The 25,629-nt window shown below is 45.4% G+C and overlaps 1 long non-coding RNA gene across 2 annotated transcripts; it reads left to right on the top strand.

Moving 5' to 3' along the window:
- The first annotated feature begins 1,848 nt into the window (after window positions 1–1,848).
- On the top strand, window positions 1,849–25,608 carry LOC113564517. 2 transcript variants are annotated; one of them, XR_003408063.1, is made up of 3 exons: window positions 1,849–2,151; window positions 2,996–3,117; window positions 25,543–25,608. It is a non-coding gene; the product is annotated as an uncharacterized LOC113564517 (long non-coding RNA). The 2 variants fall into 2 exon arrangements; XR_003408064.1 differs by lacking the exon at window positions 25,543–25,608 and adding an exon at window positions 15,328–15,381.
- Window positions 25,609–25,629: the final 21 nt, after the last annotated feature.

Here is a 25,629-nt window from a genome sequence, read left to right as displayed (position 1 = left end):
TTTGCGCAGTTGGTTATTGGACACACATTGGACTGAGTTGGACTGTTGCACTGAAAAGAAAAATATTTACGGAGCACACTTTCAGAATTTGTTAAGGATCTACTTTCGCAAAATTGGGACTTTCAATCTGTGGAAAAGTCGACCGTCTACCGTTGAGTAATTGAATTCGGGATATAACTTTTCGGCAGCTCACCTTCTAGTTGCCCCCCGCTTTTTGGCTTATTAAAAACTAGAGAAGAAAAAGAAAAACGGAAAAACTTTGTTGACCCACAGCGGAAAAGGCAAAAATCTGCTTAATGAAAATCTAAGGCCACCCACCCACCGTTTCATTTCTTTTGATGTGTGCGTGTGTGTGTGTGCATGAGTGTGCGTGTGTTTCTGGTACGTGTGCCGAACTTTATTAAAGTGCTGTGCGCAACTTTTGAACGTTTTGTGTGTATTTTTTTTAACTTGTCGGATTTATTTTGTGTTTGTTTAATTTGTGCAAAATATTTTAATTGGTGGCGCCACCCAGTGGGAGCTTAGCAAACCGAAGGGAGGCGTACGGCCAGCAAAGGCGACAGTAAAAACAACGGTAAAAGCATCGGCAAAGCAAGCAAAACAGCAAGACAAAAGGCGCAACCGAATGCGAAAACGAACAAGCAGACGAAAATGAAACCGAATCCAATAACGGAAGCAGCGAGACGCATACATACACGCCAAACTGACTCCGATGGCGTGTCTGTGTTCGTGCGTGCGTACCAGTGCGTGCGCGTCTGTGTGCTTGCTGGTGAGTGCGTGCGTGTAGGAGTAAGAGTAAGAGGGAGAGCGAGAGGGAGATGGAGCGGGCGCGAACGAGCGAGCGGAAAGACAAATGCAGCGGACGGAGCCGAGTGCCGAAATAAAAAGAGCTCCACTTGTTGTTGCTGCTGCATGGAGAGAAAATCGTGTGTAATTGAATGAACCATTTGAAGTAGAGTTTATTAGATTACTGTCTGATTTGTACTGTCCGTTTAATTTGGATGCTAAGATATGGTAATCACGTTCCACATTCACACAAAGGGTTGCAAATTGTGCTTTTGTCATGGGGTTTCGTGTCGAAAACAATGGGGTTGTATTGAAAAACAATATTCAGCTTTTTTTCGATAAGTAATTATATAGTATTTCTTCTTGTAAATGTATTAATATTGCATTCCTGGCAAATTCCTCATAGTTTTTTTATTTAAAAAATTATGATATTTCGCGGTTAGTTGGATGGTATCAAATTTAAACAGTATTTTTGTGTATTTCTTTTTGTTATACTTAAATTGATGATTAAGTCATCCAGAATTATAATAATGCATTTAATCTCATTATAATACATTTTAAACAAATTCGAATTTTTTCTATAAATTGGCATTGACTTCCAAAAAAGGACCCTTATTTAAATGAAAGGAATAAAAAGGCTTCATCACAAAAGAATCCAGAGGATGTGGACATTAAATAAACATTCTATATTCTACATTATATTTTTTCCAGTATGCCTATGCACTATAAATACTCGTTTTTAAATAAAGAAGGAGACTTTTATGTAAAGACACTACAAAATTGCTTATATATGCGATATTTTTTTGAAACTTTCACTGGTTTCTTGCAGTGCACCTGGCCGGACGCTGTTGCTGCTGCTGCTGCTGCGTCTGCCGCTGCTGGCAGATACACACGCACACTTAACACGCACACAACCGAAGCGATGATGAGGCTGCACCACCCCTCCTCCCCTCCGCCGGCCGCTCCTGCAGCGTGCTGCCGAAGCTTGGCGGCAGGGACTCGGGTCCTCGGGTGCTCGGTTGCTGGTTGCTCGGGTCCCGTCGGCTGCTGTCTGTTGCTGTCGCTCGGCTCGCGGGACTCGCGTTCATTCTCGTGCTCATCGTCGTCGCTGCTGGCCGCACACAACCTCGGATCGAATCGAGTCGAGTCCTCAGCCTCTGCCAGCCACTCTGCGAGTCACTGCGCTTTGGGCAGCAACGCGACAACAAGTTGAACTCGGCTCGAGCGGAGCTACCAACGACCATCACCATCAACTGGCCAAAAGCACCTGGCGCTAATCCGTCGCTATAAACACGACAGTCGAACGCACACATAACCAATTCCAGATGCGATCAATTCGAATTGTGTGAATTTCCAGCATTAATGGTAAATCGAAAGTGAACAGACTGACCCCACATCGACCCCCATTGGGCCCCCCCCCCCACCTTTTGGGAAATTTGTTTTTTTTTTGTTTTTGTACGGTTCATTGAAAACTCCATGAAAGTGAGCACAAAATGTTGTAAAAAGTTGTTGCCAATTTTATATTTTTAATGGTGACGAAAGCGCTTAAAAATCGTGTTAGAGTAGCCCGCTTAACCGGGTTTTTCGATTTTATTTATTTATTTTTTTCTTTAGGCTGTCTGCGCCCCCCATTCGAAAAAGGCAGCGAAAAACGAGAAAACAAAGTGCTGGAAAATCATAAATTCGATTGGCGATTGGGGCGGCGAACGTGCGGGGGAATTTGTCATTTTTTATGACCGATGGCTGGATGCATCGGCATTCATGGGCTGTTAACTGAAAAGAATATAAGCCCCCAGCGACCGGATCCTGATTGATGCCATTGTTGGGCAATGGGGCGATAATCGAGTTGGGGCATCTTAATGTCAGTCCGCCTTTTGATACTCCCCCACTGTATAGTAAGTGGGCTTGCAGCCAATGCAGATGATTGGGTTGAAATTGTTAGTTTCAAATTGGTAAGCCGCAAAATGTACTGCTGGAATAGCAGACAAAAACATGTGGCAATGAAAATAGTTTCTAAAACTGCCAACCAACATCTTAGCAAGTTGGCAATGTTGTGTAAGCTTGTTGTGCAAGCTTGAAGTTTCAAATGAAAGTACAAACAATAAATAGGAAAACGCAGCCACCATCCATGCGACTTTTCCCATTCGATTCGCCGGATTTAATTGCCTCTGAAACCAATTTTTTTTTTATCTTTTTTTTCCGGTGCCAGCAATCGAACGCAAAGCAAAGCGGAGCAAAAATAAATAAATAAAACGTAAAACTCAGCGGAAAGTAATAAAATAAGAGCGGACACGTCCCACGAAAACCCGGAGAGGGAAGCCAAAGTGTCAAGTAAGCAAACATTTAATTTTGATTTATTATTAATTTCCACACGCCCACACGAGCAACAGATAGCGCGATCCTGGGCGCGATTCTGGGCGCGATTCTGGGCGCGATTCTGGGTGCGATTCTGGGTGGTTGGATGGGTGGCATGGGGCCCACCCACTTGACGGCTTAATGCTGGTTATTATTTTCACCGTTGGCCGTTGCCACCTGCAGCTATCAAATGAATAATGCAAAAGAGGAAAAGCTGAGACAGGAAACAAAAAAAAAAAATAATAAGAAAAAGGCGGCCCACCGCGGGCCAAAGAAAAGCCAAACGAGCGGGCAAATTATTGTAATTACTATTTTCCATTAGCAGCGAATTTTCGGCATTTTTCTTATTCCACTCCCACTGCCCGACAACCAAAAGAAAAAAGCCCCTAAAAAAGGTATAAAAAACCAAAAAAAAAAGAAAAAGGTAAAAGGACAAAGACAAAGACAAAAACGACGAAATGCCAAAATGAAAACAAAAGTGGCGCAAAGTTGTGAAATACGTGCGTTTATTTGCGTAAAAAATTGCACTGTTTTTTCTGCCGCTTTCCCTTTCCGATTTTCATCAGGCACCAAATTTTCACTAAAAGGCATTCTGTACTGGGGATTTAGTTGCCAAAGGATAATGGCAGTGCTGCTGGAGCTGGAACTGGGACTCCAGCTCAAAATACTCCCATTCAGCTCCATCTATCGCGCAGGCCGCTTGTGTGAGGCTTAAATTGGGTTTCTAGAAAAAGTTTTAATCCAGCTTTCGTACTGCCGCTGCTGCTCCTTCTCTGTAGCGTTTTCTGGGTCGCTTGGCACTTTAATCCAAAACACCGATGCACTCGTACATCCAATGAACGCACGCAAATGCACAGGGAAGATTACAAGCTGCTTTTTTTGGAGGCGCCTGCTAAAAATACACACGTAAAATACCTGAAAAACAGTCCAGTGGAATTGTTAGGCGCCCCCAAAATGGTTCCTTAAGGTGTGATTAAATGATTCGAAGTTACTCAACCTTCCTTTGAATAGGTGTCTAAAAGCATGCTTTATATCGTGAAATATGCCATCTATTACAGCATATTTTTGTGGAAACCTATTGTTGGTTTTCTATGGCTTACCCCCTGAGTTTTGTGAGCCACCAAGATAGTTTGAAATCGAATACACCACTTAAAGACGTGCGGATTGCCAAAGTTTCGCAAAGTTTTGGTTCTTGTGGTCAATTCAGTTTAGGCTTAGCAGGTCAACTAGGGTGTCGTGGGGTCGCATCTTCATCGTGTTCTGGCGGAGTTTTGCGACTTTCGTTTTTTTTTATTTTTCCGGCAGTCTTTGGGGCTATTGCTTTTCAGCTTTCTTTGGGCCGCTCGAATTGTTGCTTTGTTTTATGTTTATTTTTATTTGACCGTTTGCCTTTGTTGCTCCGCTCCGCTCCGCGCGGCTCCTTTCATTTAATGATGTTCGCTTGAGCCCAAGGCTTTAATTGTATTGATTAAATGCTTAATTGTGTTGCCAGGCAATGTCCTAGACAATGGCAAAGTCAAGCCGGGGCTCAAGTCCTAAGACATTGGCATAAAAAAGGGGATATACTCGTACATATACGTATATAGCCAAAGAATCGTCTGGAAAAAGACGGTGAGGAGCGGTGAAAAAAAGGAAGCACTTAATTGTTATTAACAAGCGCACATTAATTACAATGATTAAAAGCGAACTGAGCATCCCTTTGGCACGCCGTCTTTGGCATTCACTATAATTAGTTGGCCAAGACGCTCAGCTGTTTAATTCAAACTAATAGAGTTCCTAGTCGTCTCCTCGCCACTGCATTCTAATGGCATCCCATGGCATCCCATTCAATCCAATCCAAGCTGAGGCCAATCCGAACGTGAAACAATTAACGTGCTGGACCAACAAGGACGCTGCCCAGATGACAATGACAATGCCAATCCAAGAACAATGCCAAGGCGACAGCAGTAAGCACAGCAACATCGCACCACCGACGGATGGCACCACCAACAACATCAGCACCAAAAGCAACTAATGCAAACAATGCCAAACAGGGCCAAACAATGCCAAACAACAACTGGCCAAACAGCAACCGAAGTGAAAACGAAGGCTAACGATTCCAAAGGCCGGGAACCAATGCCTCCAATACCCTTGAGGGCGCAAAAATCCCATAAAATATATATTTCGGCTAACTACTATAAACTTGGGCATCTATTAGGCAAATGAAATAAGTGGAGGATGACACAAACGTCTCCGGAGGCTTGAAAACCTCTCAAAAGGGGTCTGATCGTATGATAATTTGACATTTGCAGAATATATTGTAGCATACTTTTTGTAGCCACTTTAGATGCTTACAACTAAGTGCGCTAAGCTATTCCAAAAGCAGGTGAGATTAGCCCCTAAAGATGTGGTAAATCAATGAAACAGCTGTCCAGGAGTATGCTTTCTTAAGCTTTCTGCAGGATCCCCTTAAGCGGATTCAAATCTATTCAATCTCTTTGACTCAATTAGCTGGCAAGCGTTGCGCTGCAGCTGTCATACCCTTTCCAGGGTAGCAAGCCAAGGCATGGCACGGCATAAACAGATGCGTTCTGCTGGCCGAGTTGTAGTCGCACCAAGATTTGCCGACAGATAGATATTTATGGACTGCCACAGCTTGGCAACCACAATCCCCAGTCCTGGCGACACCACCACCACCACCACCACCACCACCTCCACCTCCACCTCCACTTCCTTCTCCATGACTGGGACTGGGTGAGTGTCTGTCGGTGGTCTGTGTAGTTGGACAAGGTGTCTGGCTGAAGCTGGCCAGGGGATTCTGTCGCCGCCTCGGTTGTCCGTCTGCCACTGAGCGCCTTAGCTGTGTTAGTTGACGTCTTTTGGCTATAACGTAATTAGGCTTTAACTTTGGGGGCCGAGCGCATTAGCGTTAGGTACATTTAGGATGGCGGCCAAATGGAAATGGTGCTTTCCCATTGCGTCGGGCTCTGTGGGTTGGATTTGGTTCGGTAATTGTCATGTCATGCGGATGTACGCGTGATGATGAAAAATAACGCTCATAGCATTTGCAAATGAGTTGCTTTAACACAAACATCCAGATGCGACAAATGATATTGTTATGGCATTTGGTGCGCTTCGCTGCTGGCTTTTCTTTTTTCTTTTTGGCCATGTGGTAAAAAAGATTCATAATGCACAGGGCAACAATCAGAGGGACAGTTGAATTAATTTGTTTAGGGATGTGGGGGATGGCTAATTAGGGTGTCTAAAGGCATGCCTCTATACAATACGTTCTAAATCTGAACAGCCAGCTCCTTCTTATTCGCAATTTAAGCGGATTGAAGTCAGCTAAGATGCCCGTTTAAAGAATTCCTGTGCATTTTTCCACACATTTCTATAACTTCGGGGGCAGAGACTAAAAGGAGCGCCCATTAGCAACTGCTTGAGCACGTTTCGTACCATTTGGCGTTGCCTTTATTCCCATCGATAGCCATGGGAACGCATTGCAAGGAGATGCCCACGTAAGTCGGTCCATAATCGGGAATGTTGACAGGACCTTTGAACACTTTTGACGTACTGCTGAATGGAAGGAAGGGAAGGGAAGGGAATGTAATGAGAAGGTAGGTGCCAGGACATCATCGACATTGAAATGAGCAGGAACATCGAAAGCAGGAGCCCGAAAGTGAAACATGGTGCGTTTGCCGCAATGCACAAAGCTGCCGCAAAATCTCATTACGTAACGTATAACGTGACGGGCGACGATGGCCCAGCTACGTGTTTCCAGTTCCGGCCACCGCCCCCCTGGGGGCGCCACTGCTCAGCCCTGCAACCCTGCAACCCTCTGCAGCATCCACCTCATGCGTGTACAGATAGCTGAGCTCATCAAAATTTGTAGCCAAGAGTTGTCTCCCGCTTTTTCGTGTGTTTTCTTTCGCTTTTTTTTTTTTTCGTTTTTTTTCTTGCAACATCCACCAAAAGCCAATAAGCTCATATTAATGTTGCCAGCGGCGGCCCTTGGAGGGGGATATCTTTGTCTACCCGCGGAGTCAAGCGACATTTGTTAAATTCCATGCAATTTCCTGCGCCAACCCCGCTGCCAGTCCCAATCCCAGTCCCAATCCCAATCCCATTCCCAATCCACTGCCAACTTCCTTTGGCTTTGTGTTTGGGCTATTAACTGCGCTCGCATCAAATTGAAAGCCATAAAAGGGGTGGGCGGCAGAGGGGGCGCGCTCGCAGACATTATTAATATGTTGCAATTATTTGTGTGCAGGCGAGGGGCAAGGGGAGGACTATGGCTGGTGGGCGTAAAAGGGCTTGGCAGGTGGCGCATAAAAATTGCACATAAATGTTGAAATGCGTATAATGCGGCAGACAGGGAGTTGGGGGCGGATGGATAGAGGAGTGCCGGGAAAGCGCCTCCAACAGACGGAAAATGTTGTACAAAATGGATTTTCGTTTCTATCGTGCGAAACGTACATTGACTTCGGGTCAAATTGTTATGTGCTTGTGGTTCACTGAATCCGTATTACATTATATTATTTAAAAGCGTGAGAGCTCTTCAAGCTAACACTCACATTCTCCGAGTTATGCACTTGGTATTTAACCAGTGTTGCTCATATATATGGCAAGCAAAGTGGATGGCAACACTGCGTATTATTTATATGTTCGTTAACCTTTTTGTTAATACGCATACGCTTGGAAAATCGCACAGCCTAGCGAGACGTTTTTATTAAATGAATCATTTAAAGTACAATATTTTCTGCGATAACCCACGATGCCACTAGACGATGTGCTGCCGCATTAAAAGAAATCACGTTAAGCGAAGGTTACACACGCATGGACATTAGCACACAGTTGGCAGCCATCGAGCCGCCTCCCATGTCCCACATGTCCCCCATTTCCCCCATTTCCCACATTTCCCCCATTTCCCCCGTTTCCACCATTTACCAGACCCACCCATACATTGCCATCTCCGACCCTCATTTCCATTCCATTCCGACTTGTTGCGCACTCGGCTCGGCTTTCCCTCTGGTTCCTTTTCCTTTTGCTAGCAGACAACAAGACGCCGTCGCCGTGCACTCGCAGAAAAAAATATATGTATACATTAAATTAGGGTGGGGGGAAAGCTGAAGCGCTGATATTTGTCGCGTTCTAATTACGCACACATGCGCGTAGCCCTGCACAGCACTAATGGTCCAATGCACACGTTTAAAACAGTTTACGGCCAGTTGAGGCGGCCTAATGCGATTAAGCGTCGTGTCTTTAATGTAAGAATGCAGGCTCCATGGCTCTATGATGTTCGAATGGCTGGTACCTGCTAAAGAAGCAGCACAAATCTCCGAACAAGATTGTCCACAAGTATGCAGCAAACATATTTTGAATTGAAACCAGCCCGCAACTAGTTCGGAATAAATATAAATACGAGTATATCATGGAAATGATTCGTACAGAAATCACAATTTACACACTGTGCCTGTTGAAAGTTGGAGTGTTGCAAAATGACACCACGAAGTGCACAAGGACTGCAGTTGCATATTTGAATATTTAAGGCATTTTACAAACTGCATGTGAAATTAGTGAGGCATTTATACCGCACTGAAATATGATAATTGCCCGAACACTCTTTGCCACGTAACTCGACCGCCTTCCGTTTAATTTGAGCCAGAATCTGACAGTTATTGGACAGTTGAGCGAGGACCGAAAGCGGAAATGCGGAAAGTGGAAAGCGGAAAAACGGAAAAACGGAAAAGCGGGCGCGTTCAGCTGGTACATGAGAAACTGCAGCATCTGATAGTTTGCCGCTTGAGGTTAGGCAAGGACACACTCGTTGCCAGTGACCTTGCAACACACTCACACACACAACGTTAATCCGATACGCTGGCAATTACATTCCACATGTGCCAGTCCCTGTCATTCTCCATTTGGGCAATCCATCAAAAATTCCTTTGTCTTTCCGGGTCTTTTTCTCGTTTCCTCCACATTTTTTCCATTTTATTTGCATTTCTCGTGTTTTTTCGTATCATTGCGAGCAGTGTATCAACTAACGCTCCGCTCCGACTGTCATGCGAAAGTGAGGCAAAGTCGAAAAAAAGTTTCGTAAACAAAAATGGGCGGAGGTGGGGGCAGACGCAAAAAAGTTGGCAAAGCAACAAGCTGCGATGGCGACGATGAGAGAGACACTCACACTCACACAGGCGCACTCACGCACACAGCTGCACATCGCAATGCCATCCGCATCACTCATCCGCCCTGTGCGCCCCCTTTTCCTGGGCCGCCTCTTTTGTGCGGAGATTTTGTTCCTTTCTTTCAATTCGATTTTTTTTCTCTTTCCCTTTTTTGCTTGCCAAGTTCCTTGAACGACTGCGGCCTGTTGCGCCTTTTGCGTGTTGCTTACAGTTGGTACTTTCTCTCTAACCCCCCCCGACTTTCTCTTTAGCCTCAATCAACAATGGGCATGCCAAAATGTCTCGTTCTGCCTTTTTAACAAGGCAACTGACGCCGCTGTCCCTTGGCCACACACACACAACCACACACACACCCAAATTCACACACACCTTTTTGTGTGTTTTACCCTCCAGTCACATTTTATCATGCAGCAAGGAAAGAAGAAAAAATAGAGGGGAAACTGGAACATGAGTAGGCCCTCGCAAAAAACACTGTCTCTTTCGGCGTGTGCTCGTGTTTGCTGCTGTGGCAACAATTTATGAAATAACTTTGGCAATGTCGCTGTGTCGCACACACACACAGGCACACTCGCCAGTACACCTTGTTACCCATACAGCCGCATAAACAGATACACAAGCAATGAGAAATAGAAACTCGCGTAACAGATACACAAACTCAGCCAAACTCAACTTAACTGTAACTGAGTGTGTAAGCAATACAAAGAGGGCAGGAAGTAGGGGAGTAGGGGGTGGTATTGGGGGGTGGCGGGGATGGAAGGAAGAAGCAGCAGCAACAGTAGTCAGCTGCAAGCTTAAAAAATTGTAAGAGAAAAGGACGCAAGTGTAACACAAGTGAAGACGGAAATTGCGGCCCAAGGGGTGAGTTTTCCAGAGGGGTTTTCCGGAGAAAGGCGGGTCGGCATATCGAATCGGGGGTGGAGGTGGAGGTGGAGGTGGAAAAGAGGCAGGCTTCTCCATTATCACGATGCGACTTCAGTGGCGTTTCTACTTAAGTAACATTCCACGTTTCCCGGGGTACACTCACCCCTCATTTCGCCGGGCCCGCCGCCGCTCTAACCCCTTGAAATGAACCTCTTACACTTCTTCTGTTATCTGAAAAGTTTGCATACAACGCGCAGAAAAAGATACAAGATACACGGTATAGTGCGGGACAATGGCATGGCGAAAAGGACGAGCAAGGACACGCCGAGGCATCCTAAATTTGATGGTATCAGCCAGGATTCGCTTTATGGCAAGTGAGTTTTAAAACAAATCTTTTGAGAAATTGCCCAGAAATGTAATAGAGAAGTTTGGCATGCACAAGAATCCATTTGGCTTGCTCACTATATTCCACTTTATCTCACCATTAGGTTGTCTGTATAATTTAGCTAAGCAGGTTGAATATAAATGTAGTGGCCTGTTTATCCGAAATTTTCAAGGGCTAACTATTGTGAAGTGGCACATAATGGTAAATCAACCGATTCTTATGAGTTGATCCCTTGACTGGCACTATTCCATTATTAAATTGATAAAATATGAAATATAAATATTAAAGTAGGCTATATAGTATATATACTGAAAACAGATGATTAATTGATCAAAGTACCAACAACGTTCATGCACACAAGCTTAAAGTTGCTTACGGCTGTCTTAAGGCAATCACTTAAAGTCCCCTTGGAAAATTACACATTATTCAATTCGCTTCCCTGGCCGCATTTGGTGAATTGGCCTTATAAATGGAATTCGGGGGCGTGCACAAAGAACCGAATACCTCTATACTCAATCGGACTGTCAGTCCCACTGGCCCAGACTTCCATTCAAGTTCAAGTCACCATTTCAAATTCAAATTCAAATTCAAATTCTCTTACCCCTTTCTAAAGGGGAATTGGGTTTTTCGGGGGCATGTGTTTGGCAGTTCTTCTTCATTTTGCCTCGCTCTCGTGCAATCATCGAAATTTATAAGCAAAGTTGGCAAGTCCTGGGAGCAGGAGGGGCGGGAGGGGCTGGAGGGGTTGGAGACCCAAAGCAAATGGTAAAGGCAAATATTTTTGAAAAGTTTACCGCCCCTCGAAAGACCCGCCCAAAAACTAAATCAACTCAAGAGGCGCCCGCGTCTCGTTGATTCCCGATGATGATAATCGCAATGATGATGTTGATGACGATGACGATGATGATGCGGTGGTGGTGGCAGGGATGCTTGAGGTTGATACTGAGACTGAGGCCGAGGCCGAGGCCGAGGTGGCAGCCAACACTTTTCGGGCTAACAGACTGCGATGCTGCGGTTGCTTCATTATGGCCCAGAACCGAAATCACGATGATGATAATGCTGCGAGCAGCGACGATGATGGAACGAGCTCATCCTCCGGCACGAAGCGAAACTAAAATACTTTGAGCAGATTTCTTTGGGCTGCTGTTGTCTGCCCTTGCAATTATTTTAAGGGATCAATAAAACAAGTTTAAAAATAGCCCGCTCGTTGGAAAGGAAGAGGCTGCGGACTCACTGTATCTGAAAATCAGCAAGCAAGTAACGTAAAAAAAATGCTGCCAACTTTAGACGAACTTTGTTTACTCAATTAGTTTGTTGTTGCTGTGTTCCCTTTTATTTTTTTCGACTGCTTTTGGCCTTATTTGATGGTTCGTTGGGGATATTTCCCAGGATGGAGGTTTGGGGGCGGTAACCGCACTAATTGGCTTAGAGCGACAAGCGAAAATTAACGTTTATTCTCATTTTTTGTTCAGCGTAAATTCCTTGCCGCCAAAGAGCGGAGAGCGCAGAGCGAAAACCGAAATAAAATGAAATACACTTTTCCAAGCCCGTCAACTTGAAATAAGAAAAAATGTTAATAGAGGGGGCGGTGGGAGAGCGAGAGAAATCGGTAAAATCAACAAAACACACGCAAGATAAACAGCCGCAGGAGCTGCACAAAGACGAGCCCAGTTTTTGGCTTCTGCGGTGGCCAGCAGCGCATTACGTAGCCGACCCGTTGGCCGTCGCCCTTTTGTTAACCGCCGCTCCACGCACACACACACATACACAACCATCCACACGCACACAAGTGGCACTTGAACAAGCCGCATGCCTTTGCCTTTGCCTCTGCCTTTGCCTCTGCCTCTGCCTTTGCCTCTGCCACGCCCCCTTTTACCGCTTGTTTGGTCTGTCAAATTTATGTTGGCTAAATTGCAATATCAATAAGCTGGAGAGGAGTGAAGGAGGCCGAAGGACGCGGCCGAGAGCTCTGGGCAACGGCATGGAAAATTGCGAGAAAGTTGAACGGTAGCGAAATGGAAAGTTTGCCAGTCAGCCAGCCGATCTGAGATGGAGTTTTGTGCGCTTAACGAATCAGGCACCTAATCTCGGCCAAATGGCTGTATAAATTTCTATTTAACGTGCGCATTATTTCAAATTTTATGGCAACTACTAGACCACAAAAAATTGAAAGGCCATCATATAGAATAGATTGGTAGTAAAAATCATTCAGGTATATTGTCGGAGTTTTCTACGAACATGAACTAGCAGCGCTTTTCGAAACTAGATCATGTATAAATCCTATTCTCAAACTATTTTTCCTTTTATATGCACTCGTATATATAAACATACAGACATAAGTCATTTGATAGCAACTTTGTTAGGACGGGATACACTTAAAGAAGAAGCTGTGCTGCACACACAAAGTGGCGCGTTGTTAAAGCAAACTCTTTCAAAACAGCATCCGCTTAAAGTGTTTTATTTATTTAAACGACCAAAGGGCATACATTATAGCACTTTTCTCTGGTAATATCCTTAATTTTAAGTCACATCCCTCCCGCTTCCTAGAGCACCATTTTATGTACACATTTGGTTGGTTAATCCTCACGGAGAAGTCGTACGTCTGAGCTCAAGATTTCAACGCTAGAAGTATCGATTTGTTTGCGCTATTTTCGGTTCACCTGGCATCCGGGGCGTATGCGTGATGTGCGACGAGTGGCTGCGTGAGAGCAAAACAAGTTGGTGCATCACCTCGACGCTTCCTTGCCTTCCACTTGGCCCAATCCATTGCCTACTTATCGGCGCTGCACGTTGATGACTTGCACGAGGGTTTTGCCCTCCAGTGGTGGTGCTGGTGTGCAACTATCCATCAATATTTGTGCACGTGAGTGGGAGGCGATTCCAATTATGTTTGTGTCCCGGCGTCCCAGCATCCCAGCATCCCGGCATCCTGCTATCATGCTATCCTGGTGTTCCGGTGTCCTGGTGTCCTAGTCTGTTTGTCCTGGCGCCTTTCCAAGTCACTTCAGAACCAAGTGGCAGCAAAATGTTGAACTTCACTCCATGGGGGATTCCTTTGCAGCTGATTGTCTTTGCTCATTGGCTTTCTGCCTGCAATCCTGCCATTCAGCCGTTGCAAGGGTGGCAATCCTGCGAGGGTGGCGTGTTTATGCCAGGGCCACGGGTCGTATACGTGTTAATAAGCTTACAAAGATTTACGTAATTATCCACGGTAAAACTGGGAAAAAACGGCAAGCGAAAAAAGCTGAAAAACATGGCACTCCCATCGTTTTCGCTCCTTCGCTTCGCATCGACATTGCAGCGGTCCTTGATGTCCTTGTTTCAACCCGCACGCATCTAGGTCAAGGGGTCGGCTGCAGCAGCATTTTGCGCCATTTCCCCCTGTTGCCGCCACGCCAATGCCAAACATCAAAATGGCATCAAGATCAAGGTCGCTTTCAGTGGGGAGAGGAGGAGTTGAGCGCTTAACAGGCGAAATTATAAGGATTTCATCCTAGTCCTAGCCCCTACTAAAATTTCCAATTTATTTCGAGGGCTTAGACCCGAGGCGGCTTATCTGTGGGGAACCAGTCATCACCCCTATACATATCTACATCTCCAGGACGCCGCTTCCTTCGGCTCCTCCACCCTTAATATTAGCTGTATATACACCTGCTACCCGCTTCTATCCGGACGGGCATTCAATCCCACAGAAACTTCTCTTAATGGCCGTTTGATGGCCAAGCGCGGCTCTGCTGGCACGGTTAATTGTGCGATTTTTGGCGAGTTTATGTCGACCAACGCTTTTTAATGTGGCCTAAAGCGGGCCAGTTGGGCATCTGGCAGTTGTGCTGTGCTTTTATTGATGGCTTCGGGCCATCCTTGCCAGCAATGGTGGCCACATGTAATGGCCGTGTTTTTGTGGGGTGCTTAAAAGTTATGCCTCCCTGCCCCCAATTATCATCAACCACCCCGACCATTAGTCAGTTTGTCAATTTGCCAGGCTGTCAGTTGGGCCGAAATCCTGCTGGCGCTTTTGGCCGTCCGCCTGTCAAGGCCCAGTGCCCAAATGCCGATTAGAACTTTGGTAATGCCAACTATTTTCTTGGTTGGTATACACACGCTTCTCACACACTCCCCAAGCACCTTTAATACATCTTCAAGTTCAACCCGTAGGTGCTGTTGCCCCAGGAAAAATGAATAATAGAATACTACATTTGCAGAACACATTCAGCACAATGTTATTGCCAAAGAAGGCTCGTCACTTTTTAGCTCTTAAAGTGTATTTCATTCTTCGCTCTTGCAGATGCCATTTAACTTTTAGTGCTATTTTAATTTCCTGGGATTACCCGGCTTTACATGCTTAATGTGGCCATAATTCCTTGTTTAAGCCATCAGCAGGGCCTCCTAAGAATCGTTGCCAGCTGATCTTTGAGCTGAGTCTAAAGATTGATTAATTACAGATTGCGGCCCAGAGAGCCCTCATATTCGAACGCATTTTCAGCACTTTCCATCAATTTTCCACTGGCCACAAGTTGGCAAACAGATGCTCGATTTGCCACGCCAATCAAAGGCTCAGTTATTCAATTGGTTAAATGAAACGATAATTGTGTGCTCTACAAACGCCGCATTTACACGCAAATCGTTATCACTTATCGATGAGTGCATAATTAAGTATCAATAACTATTTAGCTATTTAACTATTCCTTAGTCCCACTCGTCCACTTGTCCGCGCTTTCATTTTGGAGTGGCCCCAATTTAAAAACACTTAAAATATTTCCATTTCGCTTATACCAGTGCAGTTAGAAGGAGATGGAGGCAGATATAGTGGGAAATGAGACAGAGATGGCGAGAATGAGAGCGACAGCGAGAGCGAGAGAGACTGAGCCGGGGAAAGCAAGCATGTGTGTGCGTGTCTGAGTGAGTTTTGCTTACATAATAGACACTTTATTACCATTAACTTAATTTACATTTTATACAAATGCGGCGCGAGTACAGTGTGCTGGTTGAAATTGGGAGGGGAGTGCGATGAAAGGGTAAAGCACGTATCAGTCTGCCTGTGTGGGTGTGTGTGTGTGTGTGTGTGTGGGTGTGTGTGTGCGTGTGAGAGGGAGAGAGAGAGAGAGCTTTTGTGGTCTTTCCCCATTTCGTTATGTGAGTGTGTGCTGTACTGCAACACACACGCACACACACATACACAGGCAAATTTAAAACGAACTCACACACGCCCGAAAAAGAGAGGGACAGACAAATGATCAAAATGCCGTCGCAATGTTAAGTCGACCGTATGTGATACCCTGGAATGCTGCTACATTTGCAGTGCTGCCCTTGAAATGTGTTACAAGCGCAAGTAAAGTAAGTGGAATATGAAGAATATTTTTAGTTAATACACAAAATGGTGATAGCTTGAGTATCTATCGTATCAGCCGCAAGTACCCATCACTCTGCGACGTGCAGGGTAAACAGGGTATGCAAATCGCTGTGATTCCCATCCGGATAAATTCAATTTGCGATTACTCCGTCCGTCGTTGTCGCTGTTGCTCCCCATTGTTGGCTGAATGCTTGCCAAATCTCTTAATGAGTGTGAATTTATGATTACATGCATTTAATGTTCGCCCCTCACTATTCCCCAGCGTGCCACGCCTCCCACTCCAGCTGCCGCCCCCTTAACGGCCGCCCAAAGCTTATGGCATGCAAATTGAGACACTCGCCGTCTTTTTTTCGAGGATGGGTGGTGGCTTTTCCACCCAGAAGGCCGTGGGCCATACTATGTGCGCACAAGGACATTCACTTGCTGCTGCTCCTGGCTTTTCGGCAGCCTCCGATGCTTCCAGCGATGCTACTGTCAATTTGAGTAAATCTTTTTAATGGATCGCAAAAATTAATCGTGTGGAATATGCTTGCTTCTCTCTTTTCCTTTTTTTTATATCTGCATATAGTGCACGATTTTACCCAGTTGCCACTCGTGTGTGCATATATAAACTGCCACTTTAGTTATTTGTCAAGCGGAAATCGATTTTAGGTTTTCAATTTTGCGCCGAGACCCATTTTATTTGATTTTATTGCGCAGCATAATAAATAAATTAATATACTTACATGTGTGCGTTCGAAGCAATTTACAATTCATTATTTTGCCATTCTCAATTTCAATTTTTGCACACACATGTGTATACACACACACACACACACACACACGCGCGACTGTCATCATAATGTTTCATTTCTGCACCCCCTTTTTTCAAGTGGGGCCCACCAGGGGCACGCCTCCTCTGGGGGATGTCTTCCACAAGAGGGGTGCGATGTGGGGGCTGGGGGCTGGGGTTCGGAGGAGGATGCCGGGATGGGGAATGCCTCTGGGCAGCCCCAAGGCTCCAAGCTAATGAAAGCAAGCGAGACGAGGCATGAGTTCAAGTGGAATTTATGTCCACTTGGGGCCAGTGCCAGTTCACTTCAGTTCAGTTCAGTTCAGTTCAGTTCAGAGAGTCCAGTGGAAAGTGGAGAGTGGCAAGTGGCAAGTGGCAAATGGAAAGTGGAAAGTAGGGGCACTTTTATAATGTCCGACAATAGTTTCACATTTTTGTTTTAATTACGAAATGCAGGCGAACAAACATGCGCAAAGTATTTCTCGCTGGTATAACTTTTGTCGCAACACTTTTGGATGCCGCAAAGGAAAATAAATATTTCCTGAACCAAAAACATACCGAAAAGCAGAGTGAATAAACACTCCATAAAGACAATGCGATTTTTGTGGATCTGAAACATAGAACAGCAAAACCTGTTTAGAAAATTGAATTTGCTAAAGTTGCTTTGTTCTGCATATTAATATTAAGCGTATATTTTCATTTCCGCATCCAGCCTAATCAGTTAGTTACAATACTCAACTCGTACTTTATTTATAATTTGGGTATTGTTTCCTTTTCCGTAGATCCAAGCCAATCACTCTGCACAGAAAATGAAGTGCTCACATTTTGTGAAATTAAAGCGATCTTTTGGCTGTCCCTTTGGGGCAAACTTTGTGCCTTTTTGGCCCGGCATCCAACTATCGATTTTGGCTCCTATCATTTCTTATTAATGCCGCAGAGCCGAAATTCTTTCGCAAAATTAATAACAATAATCGTGAGCGTCGGCCGGCAAGGGCAGCAAATCAAATTGAGTAAACTTGCGGTCTCAGGGGGCTCGGCTTGGTTTGGTTGGGCTTGGTGTGGCTTGGATGGAAAACGGAAATGGGAATGGGGTGCGTAGTATGCTGGAAAAACCACAGAATGTATAGACTTTGCTTTCACTTTGTAGCTGGATTTTTTAGAATTTTTTTCTGCGTTTCTGCCCCACTCCGTTTGGTTGTTTGCATTCTGCCATAAATCATTAAAAGCACATCAAGAAGGATTCCAGCGAGGGCAGGGGCAGGATGGATGGAGATGGGGATGGGTGAGCTTGGCTGGTGAAGGCCATGCCCATGGTGAAATGGAAGTGGGAAGTGGGCGGCGGTAGGGAGCCTCTCCAAGGACCAAGTCGAGCAATATTCAACAATTTATTTATGTTTACGCACCACAAACAATTGAGAGTGTGCAGGAAAGCGCTTTCTCCTTGCCACCGCTTTTCATCCGCTTGTCCTTCTGCTGGTGGCCGCCCCAGTTGGTCAGGGGCAAAATGGTTTAGAGGGATGTCTTCGCTGGGGGACAGAGGACATTTTCTATTATTATTTATTTGTTTTGCTTACACGGGAAAAGTTTATGCGACACAGGGGTCAATATTATACAAAGGTAAACACATATTTGCCATATTAAATGTTTCAATTTGATGAAGTGCAGGCCGTGGCCACCATATACAGATATGAACATACATACGAGTATGTCAACGAGTACATGGCCTTTGAACCAGATTCAATTATATCACTTTTTGCAGCACAATAACCTGGGAACTTTTGCTTCTAGGTTTGGGGGTCCTAATGGAGGGTCCTAAAATCAAATTTAAAGCTAACAAGATCGACTCTAAAGGCTCAAAAACGACTAGCAGATACCTAATTATGCGATTTTATGTGGGTATTTGCACAAAAATAATTGTATTGATTGCCCGCCTTTTCGAGTCCCAAGTTTTCACTGGAACTTTCGGCTTTGATCAAAGCAGCTGCGCGTTGATACGCTCCGGCATTAAGGGGCTTTTTCCAGTAAATGTTTAATTAGATAAACAAATCAAATCCGATGCGGAGCAGCCACATCCGCCGCCCTGACGAGCCGGAAGCCAGGCGGTTCTCATCCGCATCCGCATTCGCATCCGCATCCGGATTCGCATTCGGTTGTAGATGCATTAATTGCGGCACCACCAACTCCGTTAAATAAACAATTAATTAATGGCTGTGGCGAGTGACCGAGCATTATGAATGATAAATCATGCATGTCTCCCTGCTTATTATTTCCCGATGATTCTATGAATATTTAATCCGCCCGTTTGTGTGTGTGTGTGTCCACGGCCTCTTGTTTCGCCTCCAGGGTATTTGCCTTTCGTGTCATTTTATTTGTACATTGCTGTCTCTGCTAGCTGGAAAAAATCCTAAAAAACAATACAAAAAGCAATTAGCAAGTGGCTGCAATTACATATGGATTCTCGCGTTTGCAGCACGAATTATTGATACTGTGGTACATTGCGCCTCGGGCTCGCAAATATCTGATATCCGGCGATACTTTAAACTAAAGCTGCATAAATGACGGCCTTTTGACATTTGCTACAATGGCTAATAGATATGCAAAGTTCCTGAGCAAGAGCTCTATGAACAGCATCCATGATGTCAGATGGATGACAGTCTTTTTTCGCCGTCTTTTTTCTTGGAATTTCCAAATATAAATTGTGATTTTAAAAGTTTGGAAATTGCGTATAACTACTTTGTTGCCAGAACTTACTTGGCTGCGGAGTAAGTACGGTTCTCAATATCTTTCGCATACTTCAGCGCGTTCTGTTACTTGTCAGAACTTTCCACTGCACTTTCACTTGCGCCCAGTTTTATGCAACGATTTCGCCACCGCCACTCCTACGTCTCTTTGTCTCTTTCCCTCCGCGCAGTGCGTCTCGCTTGCTCTTTTCTGGCACTGGCACCATGTTAGCTAAGCTAATTAGTTTTCCACATTTCGCTGATATTTCGCATCGAGGGGAAATTCGCGGGGTTGCTCTCAAAAAATATAAACAAAAAAAAAATAGACATTTGGGAGAGACGTGTGGCGGGGTTTTGGGTATATTAATGTGGTTGTGGTTGTGGCTGTGGTTAGCTATACACCTTACCAGCTATGTGTGTTCCATATCGCATGTGGCCAAACTGGCTGTGACATGCGTGCGTAGTGCCATCGAAACCAAATTCAATTAAATGCGAAATTCCATTCAATCAAAAACTTGTTGTGAAATCCGCCTTTCTGAGCCAGCCGGCATCCAGCCAGGTGCATTGTGTGCGATGTAAAACAAAAGCACACTGCCTAAGCTCTTTGGGATTAGCTCGATGAAAATATTATCTAGAGCCTTTGTTCCCACAGCAGTTTTCTTTTGGTTGGGAAACAATGCGCCTGGTTGGAACTCGAGCGAGGATCCCTGTCCTGGCCTTGCAGCTGGCTACTCGCAAAGCCAGGTCCTGTACTCTCAGTTCCCCAATCACAATGCCACTCGCAATCCCAATCCTATTGCCATTTTATCAACCGGTTCCGGTAGTGCCAAACTGTTGTTGGCTTTGTTAGAGGCCAGTAAGCAGCTTACACTCCTCCGCCACTCCAGCAGTTTGCGCCAGCTGCATTTTAATTACCTGACAACATTTAATTAACAGCACAATAGATGGCACAGGTTCGGCTTGCGAAATTGACAGTGCCCATAGGAACTTCTATGTGGAACAAATTTAAAGTTGAAATAGAACCGTTTCCGCAATATTCCCTTAGCAACACTGTTTGTGTGTTTTAAAGTGAATGTGCGGTTGGTTCATTTCATTGCTTACTTTTCAACACTTCTTTCAGTGCTCCTGAGTCCTATTGGTATTTTGAAAGACAAACAGGGGAGGGGAGGGATAATAAGTAAATATATTCAACAAAAAAACATCATAAGTATGGGTTAGTGTAAACACACAAATAAACTAGCGAATATTCTGTGTTGATTATGCACACAGGTACACAGTATATTGGGTTTTCAATTTGGATTTCTGTGTAATTACGTGGTTAATATCCATGAAATGATATTTCGCCGCAGCCTTACTCGGTTAAAATACACAGCTACAGGGTATTTACATACAAGTGATTCCATTCTCATTCAGCAAGAGAAAAAGAGAGAGAGAGAGAGACTGCGCGAAAGTAAAAAAAAAGCGAGCAAACATTTCGTAATACTTTTTACTGTGAAATTAAAATTGTATTTTAGCCATAATCTGTGCAATTCAATGAGCAGCATGCGAATTCAATTGAATTCAATTTGATTCAATTGGAAGCAAAGTAAGAGCAGACAGAGCCCAGCACCCAAGGAGGACCAACTCGGATAGGAACAGGAGCAGGAGCAGGAGTTGGACGAGGTGGAGCTGGGGGTGTAGGAAAAGCTGGCTGACAGGACTTGCTTTCGTTCAATGGCCAACGAATTTGTATGGTTCCATAAAAGAGAAGGACGACACACACACACGCTTACAACCACACACACACACACACGCATACACACGCTCACAAGCACACACACAGACAGAGTGGGCGGTAATGGGCAGTGGGCGTTAGAGCTTACAGTTTTACAGCTCTCTTTTTTCTTGCCTGCTCGCCATTTACTTCTTGTTTTTCGCCCCACTGTTTTTTGCACATTTTCCCAGGCAATGCAAATTTTCTGGCATTTTCACTTAATCCACTACGGTTCGATTCGATTAGGAGTAAGCGCCCGCCCACTTGGATTCATCTTGGCTCCAAGCTGGCCTCTGCAGCAAATGCATTTATGTTTTAATTCGCTCAACCAACTTTGTAGGTGAAGGCGTGTGCATTGGAAGGACGACAAGGACGAGGCTGAGGTCGGCAATGGGCATGGAAATGGGGCTGGCGATGGCGATGGGGATGGGTATGGGGGTAGTATGGGGGTAGTATGCCTCCTCTGCCGTCATGTGCTGCAATTCAGTTAAGTTTTGATTGCTATTTTCGCTTCGCTTCCTGGCCCGCAGCTCGGCTGCTGCCACAATGTTGCCAGCGGCAGCAAATGTGTGACATTTCCGCTTCCGCTTGCCGCGTTAATGTATTACGCAACAGGCAGACACACACACATCCTCTTGCAACTTTTTAGTTGTAAATTGCCGAATAACAAGAGGAAAAAAATAATAATAATACCACAACAAATAGTGCATACAAAGGGACTGGCGATAACAATGTTATCAAAGCCCCAAAGGGGCGACAAAATCGAAACCAAAAGCGGAAGTTCCAAGGAACCGTTGCACAAACGCATCTTCTCATGCTGCTGATGCTGATGCTGATGCCGATTCTGAGGTTGAGTCCTTGGCCATGGCCCCTTGCACATCCTGGCCGCATTTGCGTTGTTGCATGCCATAAACAAGCTTGTCAAGCAGATCTCCAGGCGAGAGGCAACGGAAGAGGCAAGGACAGAAGGAACGGAAGAAAGCGGAAGCTAGGGAGTTTCGTTTCGAGAACATTTTCAATTGCACATAGGAAATGGACACATTGTACGGGTACAGCAGGTTCTAAAGCACACCCTAAAAGAAGAAAGACCCAGTCGAAAAGCGGTTGAAAGCTAAGTGTAAGCCAAAGTCAAAGGCTGCGAATGCGAGGCCTGACTTTTTGGACGCTATTCATTACAAGTTCCCTGACCACCTAATTGCACCAAACCACAGTCCCAACTGACCTTTCCGTATCCGCATCTCAGTTGCACCCATGCAACCGCAACTCACTTCCGTTGCCAGGTGCAACTGCTGCGAGATACAAGACAGCATGTCAAAGTCAGCCAAGAATGCCGCAATCATGATGTTCCTATACCGAGTCGCATCCGCACTCCGCATAAGCCAGTGCAAGGTGTTCTTTGACTACTTCAGCAGCTTAGCGCCAGGCTGATGGACTATGGAATACCCTTTTCCCAAATGTATTAAGCCAGTAGTTGCACGCCTGTTTGCCACTTCCGCTTGGCATCAATTCAAAACATCCTTGGTAAACAGCAACGCTTAACTTTATGACCTGCCTGATATACCCTCAGTCGGAGGGCAGTTCGACAGGAAAAAATGGTGAAAGTTGCACGCACAGAGAAAAAACATTTTTCTCCGACCATTTGAATCTCGATGCGAATGCGAATGGCAATGTGGCACTGAATCTGGAACTTATGGTGATATGGAAGCTGGATGCTGGATGCTGAATGTGAAAGCGGTGTTGCCGGTGGCCATATGCGGTTTTAGCCCTAACCTTTGCCCTTTCAAATGTCCACCCCAGCCAAAGCCGATGTGTGTGTGAGAAGGGGGCTATCTATAAATGTCTCTCCAGAAAATGGCAAATCAGTGGGAGTTTGCAAAGGCGGTTCTTGGTAACTACTCGATGCCTTCTAACCGGCCCGAAAACCAACGCATACAGGGTATAAGCTAAACGCAGGTAAAGTGGCGGCGATAAAAAAGAGTAAAGGATAAACATATCCCTGGATAATTAAGTGCCCCAGCGAGTTGTGCTAATGCCCATTAATATGCAAAGTTGCCCACGATGCTGATTGATATCCTTTTAGCCCAGCTCCACCATTTCCAGGCTAAAGTGCTTTGTAAACTTTTTTGTGCAAGTCCATTAAACAAAGCTAAGCTGAAATTGAGCGTGGCGCCCGAACAGGGACAACGAAGTGGTGGACAGTGCGTCCATCTGTCAATCGTCCTCTGCTCCAGATCTGTGCTGACTGCGTCCCCCGTTTCCATGTTTCCCTGTTCCCTCCTTTACTGTGACACTGCCTGGCTGGCGGACCCGAGTCAATCAATCACCCACAAAATTGGGTGGAGTGGTCGAGTGTGGCAACTCAAATCAACTAACCAAATACACACATCACTGGCCGAGGGAAATGGAGTCGGTGCCTGAGAATCAATTGAAGTGACATTTGATTTTCCTTAAATCGATGGAAAACTTTCACCACACTTGTGTACATGCAACTTATCAAATATGGCGGATAAATCTCAATTAGTTTCATTTGGCCATTAATGAACGTTGAGTTAGATTGATAAAGATGCAGAAGCAACCGTGCGGTTATCAATTTCACACAGAATCACGCTCAACCATTATGTGCCCCCCTGTCCCGTGTAATTGGATGAAATCCGGAATGCGCCTCGCCTTTGCTCCTCAAAGGAACACGGTCAGTGGGAAAGGATTACTCAACTGGTGACATTGCTGATTGTTCGCCCAGTATGTTAACCACTTTGGCAGGTGGTCCTGCTGGCCTCATTAACTGCACAATTGGACGGCAGGAGGGCCCTCACAAAAGGGCGTAGGGGGGGCCAATAATGGCAAAAAAGGACATGCAATAAAGGGCCAATACACTAACTGCAGGGCGCCCAAAATGAGCCCCACTGAGGTTTTCCTTTCACTCGAAACCACGGGACATGCAGTCGGCCTGTGCTTAATTGAAAATCCCCAAAAACATTGGGTGCCTACAGCCGAGTGCTAGGCTTAATTTAAATGCAGGAAAGCGCTTTTTTTGGTCTCTCGGACTTTGTTAGCCTGCATGCATTGGTTTAGTAATGCGCTCGCTTATATAGTTGGATTAGCTCGGTGTTTTTCAAGTTTTTCACTCCTCGCAGCGTGCGGACTATAAAGGCGCGAAGCATTTCCCGGAAGGATAATTGCCAGGGCAAGGAGCGCTCGACAACGAGTGAGAGAGCGAGGTCCTGTCAGTGGCATAGACAGGCTAATTAGCTCCCACACAAAGCCGCAACTTTGGTGTTGATTGCCAATTTACAAGCTTAATGAACTTGCGACTTGCGACTTGCGACTCGGAACTGTGGTCTTGGGACCTGTGATTTGCGGCTGGCGACTTTCAGCTGCCCAAGTTGCAGCTGAGTCCTCGGCGGATGAGGCTGTTGAATGCTGGATGCTGGGTGCTGGGTGCTGGATACAGGATGTCAGCTGACTATGCCGGCGGTCCAAGTCAAATCGAATCAAATCACAGCTGCGTTCGGCTGATCTCATAAAAGTTGCGCACTGATCACATCCGCTGGCCATTCAGTGGCTGCCTTGAAATGTGCAGCAAAGGTATCAATGTGGATGCGTGGACGTTGGGTCGCTTTCGTTTGGCTGCATTCGAAGAGCTCCCTATTGCTCCTGGCCAAAGTTGAGGTTGCCGCTTCGACTCCATCGCCATTAGCCCGGTGAAAAGCGAGCGGAATGGAAACTCCAGTGGCATCTGAGCTGTGGCGAAATTTCATTTCAACTTTTGCATAATTTCATGCTTATTATGGCCGGGATGTTTAGATGTCGGGCTGTCGGTTGGTTGGATTGTCGGTTTGTCGGTTTGTCGGTTTGTCGCTGTCCCTAACAGGAAAATAGGGGAGCAAACAACAAACGGGAATGGGGGGACTCATCTCCAGCGAAGCGAAAAGTCCCTGGACAGTGGCTTTAATTACTTTGATGCATGATTTTGCTGCCATTTGCAATTTGTAGCCGGGGATAATGAGAAGGAAGAGCGCAACTAACCCCGGCATTATTTAACCTGCCACACGGATACAGCCAGTGGATTGCGGGGCACACGGAAAATATTCACACATGAGCTGGTTGTACCGACTGTAATACCCTTCGGGCTTCGGGATTTCCCGGGTTTCCCAGGATTTCAGAATTTCGCGATTTCAGAAGTATACATGCGCTGCGTGGATAGCGAAATTTGAGTGCACAACGCGAAAAGTGCTGCAAACATTCACAGACTGTTGTGTAACAGATAAAGATACCACCTATTAAATCTGTATCTCAATTTAATCTGTATCCCATTTAAATACTCCACACCAAGGGCATACAAAATATGGCTTCATGCCCATCGCTTATTGGACGTCTGGCTTGCTCTTCTTTGCAGCAAGGACACTCCAAAGGACAGTGAACACCGGAGAGCAGGAGTCGGAAGCAGATTGCCCAGACCCCGAAGACAGTCAGTAGCGAATTC

Source organism: Drosophila erecta, unplaced genomic scaffold, assembly GCF_003286155.1.
Source record: "Drosophila erecta strain 14021-0224.00,06,07 unplaced genomic scaffold, DereRS2 tig00000126-arrow-pilon, whole genome shotgun sequence".
In the NCBI taxonomy this organism is placed as follows: domain Eukaryota; kingdom Metazoa; phylum Arthropoda; class Insecta; order Diptera; family Drosophilidae; genus Drosophila; species Drosophila erecta.
This window is presented reverse-complemented; position numbering and strand designations above follow the sequence as displayed.